Raw genomic sequence first — 7,355 nt, 5'->3', positions numbered from 1 at the left:
AATCACCATTTTTGCTCACCAGTTTTGAGTAGCTCTTCAAGAATGCAGAGCTTCTAACATCATTTTTAAGGGAATTCTCGAAGGAATGTTCTATTTTGAATATCACAGTAAACGGGGCTTACCAAACATAGATGGTGTCAGAAAAAAAAAAAAAATCTTTAATGTGAAAACCTATTTGCTAGACAACTGAAAGGGTAATGAAATCATTTATCAAGAAATCAACAAAACAGTGTCACATGGGAGTTTAGTGAAGTGGAAAAAAAGGAATTAAAGTGCAGGAACTGTAATCTGGGTAAGAAGTTAGTTAGAGGGGAGATAGCAACAGGAAAAGTAGAACGGGAAAGTATCTGGCTGGATGGAGAGAGATTACTGGAATTCTTGGGTATTTTTCCAGATCAGTCTTGTTTAATATTTTCAGTAATGATGCTCGTACAAAAGGAAAAATAGAAATGTGTAGAGGAAACCCCTCATGTTGAAAATGGTCAAAATCTCATAAGGTAAAATCTCCATAAAAGAAAATCAGACATGAGTGAGTGATTAGATAAATAGGAGGCAAAATGAGACAGAGTTCAATTAAATGGCACTTAGAGGCTCATCCATGGGAAATTACTGAGGAGGACCAGATCACTGTGGCTCTGTAACTGATTACTGCTGCCAATGAAACACAGTTGCTCAGAAAAACGATTGATGGATGGGCACCACAAGATCTTGTTAATCTGCAGTGTCCCCACAATGCCAGCCACTCAGTTGCATATGGTCACCCATCCAGGCACTTGAGCTCTAAGAGGTGCAGAGGGAAGGGAAAGGCATCTGGGGAATACCAATATGATCAGAAGAGACTGCTAAGCTAGCCCAGCCTGAGAACACCTGCTGTCTGCAAATATATCACTGAGTAAAGAAAAGAATTATTTGTGCAGAGGAAGAAGCAAGAACAAAACAAGATTGGTTTAAACTGATTAAATTTGGTTGGAAATTTAAACAGTGTTTGTGAGAAAATATTGAATAAGCTGTTAGAAGGAATATCAAGGGCAAATAAAACACACTTACTGTGAATGGGGTTCTTGGTATATTTATGAAGAGACCTTGAAGTGCAATTGGTGAAGGTTCTGGGACTCCAGGCCCCAGAATCTATCTTACCGGTCTGTCTTTCTACATTTATTTTCCCTAGTACTACCATTTAAAATTAGCCTCTAGATGTTCTCCACGCTTTGCTAATACAATTGGTACCAGCACAGATCATGCCTTTGACTGTCCAGAAATGCATCCAGATACCCAGTTACATCTTATTCTGCTCTTTAGCAAAAAAAAAGGCACTGTTTTGAACTTGTTAGTGTCTGGCCTCTATCTCTACCATTTGATTTGTCTTGCAGCCATAATTCCTTGTTATGTGAAGAATGATTTAACTTTTATTGCAGATCCTACTATTCAAGAAAATATAACTATTCCCATATTAAGACTTGCTTCCTTCTTGCCACCCTGATAATTATCAAGTCCTTATAGTAGCAGCTTCCAAGTATTTAGGAACAGAGATGTCTTTGTCTTTCCTTTTAAAGGCTGTTGGAGGAAAAAATTGATTTGTTTGTGTCTACATGTATTGGATGAGTGAGGGCAGCTTGTGTATAAATAAGTGACTAGCGGGAAAATAAATAATTTAAAAATTAATGCTATGCTACATTTGGATACAAAAATATTAAGACTCATAGTTAATTTTGTCTCCAAGAACTGCTTCAAAATATAGTCTCATTTGAGCTCACACATTCACAAGCCTCCATACAAACATCTTAACAGTTTCTTAGGACAGCCATCATGAGAGGTCACTGCAAAACAGAGATGAACCACGTGATTTTCAGACCTCTCACAGAGAGTTTGCCCCTTTGGACAATCAGAATTTGCTGACTTTGAGGTCAGTGAGGTCTGGAACCTGCCTCCTGTTAATGATGTACTCTACTTGAGCATTTGCTTCTTTCACACAGTAAGCTTTCCGTCTCCCAGATGTAATGTAGTTCTGCTGTTTTCTTTTCAAGCAATGAGACCTTAAAGCTTTATAAATGCTGCATGGATGCCAAGAACAAAGTGGACAGCAGAGTCTAATTTCCTGTGTGGTTTCTTCAAGTGAAAGCACAGGCTCACACAGAGAGAACTTATCAACAGATGTTCTGTCTTGAGATTTACACTGGTGGGTGGAAGAATCAATGACGAGAAGTATACAATATCTGAAAGAGAACAGGTATTCAAAAGGATCAAATAAATATTTATTTGCAAATTTGAAAACAAAAGCTAATGATTAACTAAGCGTAAATATCTTTGCCAGAGTCTTTCTGGAAGCATTCACTATTAGTGGTAACTGCTGAAATTAAATACTATGCTGAAGCATGTTAGAAACATAGTTTCTTTTCTGATCTGTGCAGATGGTGGGCGGCTGATGACTCCTGCTTGGAAGAAGTAAGAAATCAAATTAGACCCTTTAATAGGATGTAGAGGAAGAACAGCATTATGAAGGGACCTTTAATTTCCCAGTGCTCTGAGAAGGGTTTGCCTGGACCTTCTGTAGTGATCTCTCAAAACCTGAAATGATTTAAAACTCAAATAAGTTAGATTTTAATGGAACATGGACTAAAAGAGTAGCTTTAAAAGAGAATAACCTGGAAATGATTGTGTGGGAAAGAATGTAAATAGGTACACTGCTTATATGTCTAGAAACAAAAGAAGAAACAGCAACAAGGACATTGAAGAGCAATTAGCAAAAGTAATCAAAAATGCTGGCAAATATTTACTGTCAACAGAAAAAAAAAGGCCTGCCAGAAAATTTGTAGGATATAGAATGCATGTTCAGAGAACACCCAGTAACCTCAGAGGTGGTAGACTTGCTGCATCACTGTTAACAGCAGAAGCAGCAAAGGATAGTCTTATTGAAAAATCGTATGGGGGACTCATCAGACACTGAAGTGATGCTGAAGGGATGGTGGAACTGACTTAAAAAATGAACAGTCACGTATCAGCAGGACCAGAGCATGGCCACTCATGAGATCCAAAGGAAGTCAAGTCTGAAATAGCTGAATCACTGTGCATGCCCTCTTACTTAGGTTGCATTCCATACCTGACAACTCAGAGGTGATATTGTCTATTTTTAAATAAAAAAGTTTCCAAAGCATTTATGTGGAATCAGCAGGCCTATAACTCCTAATAGCTATACAGAGCAAATAAGTGCAAAGTACAATAAAGAATGGAATTCGATTTCTGTTGTCTGTTCCTCTAGTATCTCAGTCTATGCATGACTTGTGGGCTCCCTGCTCTGAGCTGAAACTCTCTAAGCTCTCCTGTGCCCCAGAAACTCCACTTCTGTGATCAATCTTATACCTTGGGAAGAAGGAACCTTCTCCTGCTCTCTAGAGGGGTGCGCCTTGCCCAGTTAGTCCCTTTGAGGAACATAGTGTGAAACAAAAATAAGCAGCCAAACAGAGCTTTTCCACTGCATCGATGGACAAAAGTGAACATCCCTTCTGGCAAGCAACCTGACTAGCAGGAAATTCTGCTCTCAGTTCACAAATGGAAGCATCCTTAGTGGGCTCAAAAGCCACACAGTCCATTGAGATGTCAACTCCCATACAACATCCTGGCATAACAGATGTTGTCTTTAGCTAGTGTAAATGATCTTCAAATTTAATGGCAATTAGTTAATTTATACAAAAGGAAGATTGGGCTCATTCTTTGGAATTAGGTGATGGACAGCTCCACAGGAATATATGAACTAGAAACACAGGAAAACCTTAACACTCAAAACAGAAGAATAAAGATTTTGAGACATCTACAGGAAAAACTGGAGGAAATTGAGTTTGGTGAATGCAAAGGTATGATTCCTTAAAATCCTGGAGAAAGTTCAGGAAAAGTAAATATTTTATTGTGATTGCAGCACATGAATACAGCAAAAATGTTATTATCATCCTTCTGTCCTAATGCAAGATACCCTAAGAAATCAGAGTGGAATATTTTCCCATAAGCATAATTAAAGGATAAATATGTAAGATTTATGAAGACAAATATGCAAAGGATATGTTTGCTCAATATACTGGGGAGTGATATTTCAAGAGGAACTTTCTTCTGTGATAAAAGGACTACAAAAACACTGAGAAGCCTCCTGGCCTTACATTCCCAGAACATCAGAAAGGCAGCTCTCTAATGCAGCATCAAGCACCTTTTAGAAAGACAGTACAAAGCATGGGTAATATTTGTAATATTGGTTTTTGCCTTCTCCCATAATAAGGACAACTCATTTCATACATCGGAGTTTTTCAAGTCATTTACCAGCTATACATTTGTTTTAGGAAGAACAAGGCCATAGATATGTGTCTGGCATTTCTAGTGGAAGGCAATGAACTTTGTAAATGAGTTCCTGGATGAGTCCAATATACTGCCCTATGGAAACGACATGTCTTCACCTCTTGTTAGGATAAGTTTCTTTGAAAGAACTCGGAAATAATAATTCCCATCTAACTAGCAGTTCCTGTGTTGATAGTGTTCAAGGGACACATAGGCTTCTTGAAGTACAAATGACTTGAAATCCAGTCTGATTTCAAATGTCACTGGACTCATGGTTTCATATTGGGCACATTTCTTTATTAGTCACCAAGGAGAGATTCTGATACAACTAAAACTTTCAAGTCAAATAGGAAACTGATTTTTAAGTATAAAATTAACCCATTTTTATTACTGGAAGAATTTGTGTGTGCTGTAGCTAAAATCTAGTTATTTGCATTGGCTACCTTTAAAAGGAGATAAAAAATCTCTTTATATTTCTATGCAGAGTGGTCACCTAAAGGCAAAAGGTGAAAAAAAAAAAGTATTTTGCTTAATTTATACATCGTTGTATGCTTGGTTAGAAGCTGTGAAATTTCATTTGCTTTTAGTAGGAAGCCACAGGTATTGAACTGATTGGTACAGTTTCTTTATGGGAAATCGCTGCAAGTTGAGGAACACTTTCTATTTCACAGCAGGTCTGTCTTTTCATTTGAGTAACTGACACACTGTGGCTGGAGGAAGAATAGTGAACTTTTGATTTCAGTCAGCTTTCCCAAGGTACATAACAGATGAATATACAGATAAAAAGAACAAAGAAAAGGAAAAGCTGTAATTGCATTGTACTGCAGTAGGCTTGTTTCTGACTGGCAGCAAGCCTTGCTTTAGTTCTACTGAAGCAGGAGGCAACCAAAGGACCTCGTACTAGATGTCTGTTGTTCCTGCTAGTAAGGAGAGTGAGGGGCTACAGAATCACCACTGTCAAAACTCAGGCACCAACTCATCACAGGATCTGTAAGGTAGCCGTAACCTTTTCAGCCCTGGCCTTCCCCCATTGTCATCCAATGGTGCATCTTCCAATGCTCAGGAGAGCAACTGGACCTCTGCTGAAAGGACTATGCAGCCAGATCGGAGAAAGAGGAAAGGAAGATCAGTGCTGCTTTGGTGATACACCCCTGCGGATGCTCAATGCGTAGGGGTGAATTTTCTTGATGCGACAATGTGCTTTCCCCTTGTGACTGCAGTTCCCATGAGGACACTGAGACCGCTAGTAGGTGTTTCTCATCTAGTGCCCTCAGTTTCTCTGTCCCTTCATTCCCATGTGTGACTAAAGACTGCTTGAGAGATGTCTTACCAAAATAACTGGGTCAGTCATTTGTCTGGGTTGGAAACAGGAGCAACAAGTAAATCTCAAATCCAAGTGGAGGAAGGGAGAAATTCAAAGAGTAGTTCTGTTTTGTTTTGCTTCCCAATTATTCTCTTGCACCTATGGAGAATTTCAAAACTTAGGGCAACTGAAGGATTCTTCCCACCTACCTGATCTTGTAATACATCCCCTATATTCTGTGCTGACTTGCAGCTAAGTGCAACAAGATTATCCTCAGTGAAGTAAATGCACTACTGGGGATGTAAAAAACTGAATTGTCTTTTGCAAAGCAACCTCAGAAATGAGGAGTGGAAGCATAAATAGCTAATGGCATATTCTCTCTCTCTCTCAAAAAAAAAAACCCAAATAAAACAACCCACTAAACTAGAAAAAGCTTGGATGATGCGTCCCAATACAAGATGACATCATTATCTCACATCTGCAACAAACAACAGTTTAGGAGGAGTACAAGAAAATTGTATACCCTTACTGTAAATGTCCATTCTTATCCTTCTTATCATATGCATATGCTCCATTTGTAATTCCCTGGTGTTTTACAATGCAATGTGCTTGGCCAACTGCTGGGATAATAGCTTCAGTTACATTTCCTATTATGATTTGTTCAATCCTATTCTCTAAAACAATTATACAAATTGTGAGTAAAAAGAAACCCTCAAGGAAATATAAAGTAACTATAGATTTAATGAAATCTCACTGAAACGGGTGGATTGTCATAACCACAAGACCCTAAGATACATTCAAAACCACATTCAGATCCTGGTACAAAAAAATAGTTTCCTTCACCAAAACTTAAGCCTTTTATCACCAGTACTGCACCACATGGTAGCATGTGAAGATGCACTGAGCCAGATTTAACAAGCTAACTACCACCACAGAAGAGTTTCTCCATGCCAATGCACTTTGGCACCAGAGCTGGTTGGTCTGTCTTGAAGACTCATAAGGATTTTTGCTGTCAATTGTCTCAATTGTCTTGAGGACATCCATGCAGGAGCAGCAGAGAATGGTTGAGCAACCAAGCCAGAGAGAAGGCTGCTACAAGACCTAGGTTTCAGTCTAAGCCATTCCTTTAAGACTGGCCAAAAGAAGAACACTAAAAATGCCCCATTTTGCTTTGAGTGCTGACTGAAGGGTGTAAAAAAAATAGCAAATATTTCTGTTAAGTCCTACTGGGTGTAGAAACATCACTTTTCACATGTTTACTAAAGTAATGAGGAGGCATCAAAGAAACAACTGACTCCATTACTATTCTTTTTCTAAAAAATATCCCACAATTATTTAACTTTGAACTACCCAATTAGAATAAAGGAGTAGAGGTAAATATAAAGGTAGGAATTATGAAAGAGGTTCACTGTCTTTTTCACTATAAAATTAAGAAACGTCTTTTGCAGTAATGATTAATGTCTTGTAGAAGAGTTTGAATAGACAAAAGAAATTAACACTACATTAGGATACAGATGTCACAGGTCCACACTACATATTTTTTATGATCCTAGACTAGAAAACTTGTTAAATACATTTGATAATTAACAACTGAAATATTAATTGCATAAATCCTTAATGGGGGATACTGAGGATGGAGAAATGTAATTACTTTCTTAGGCTTAACGATTTATTTGCTTTGCAGAAACCCAGATATGTTGAATTTGGGTCCACTCAGAGAGTTAGGAGCCTTCCT

The sequence above is a fragment of the Pezoporus wallicus genome, unplaced genomic scaffold (assembly GCF_028554395.1).
Source record: "Pezoporus wallicus isolate ANWC-B61680 ecotype Strahan unplaced genomic scaffold, APGP_CSIRO_Pwel_v1 contig_7068, whole genome shotgun sequence".
NCBI classification, from domain to species: domain Eukaryota; kingdom Metazoa; phylum Chordata; class Aves; order Psittaciformes; family Psittacidae; genus Pezoporus; species Pezoporus wallicus.
Note: the sequence above shows the minus strand (reverse complement) of the source record.